Consider the following 523-nt stretch of genomic DNA (forward strand, 5'->3'; position numbering starts at 1 on the left):
TTTTGTTTAAGTGATGATCGGAGAGATATACGTGGTGGGAAGTGAGGCGTCGTTTTGTAGAGGGATTCTTGGGGAGGTTGGCGACCATTTATAAGAGGAAGAGAGAGAGAGAGAGGTTTCAACTTCAAGCAACGGGCCAATGGGGATATTCGTGAGAGAGCAAGGAGAAATATTTCTGTTATAAGAAGGATATTATAGTCAACCTGAAAAGTTTACCATAAATTAAGGATGCGAGGGGATGCGCATCATTCAAGGATTGAGCTATTTATTTATTTTAAAACTTCCTTATCCCCAAATAATTCTTCCACGTAGAGTTATTTGTTTCCTTTAAAACTTCCCCTCCCCAAATAATTCCTAGTTATTAGGGATTTATTTAACATAAAATCTACAATTATTATTATTATTATTATTATTATTATTATTATTATTATCATCATCATCATCATCTTCCATTTTGAGGGGTTTTTTGGTCATTTGGAATTTTTTTAATTATAGAGATTTAAATATGGAGAGAGAGAGAGAG

Source organism: Macadamia integrifolia, unplaced genomic scaffold, assembly GCF_013358625.1.
Source record: "Macadamia integrifolia cultivar HAES 741 unplaced genomic scaffold, SCU_Mint_v3 scaffold22, whole genome shotgun sequence".
Taxonomy (NCBI): domain Eukaryota; kingdom Viridiplantae; phylum Streptophyta; class Magnoliopsida; order Proteales; family Proteaceae; genus Macadamia; species Macadamia integrifolia.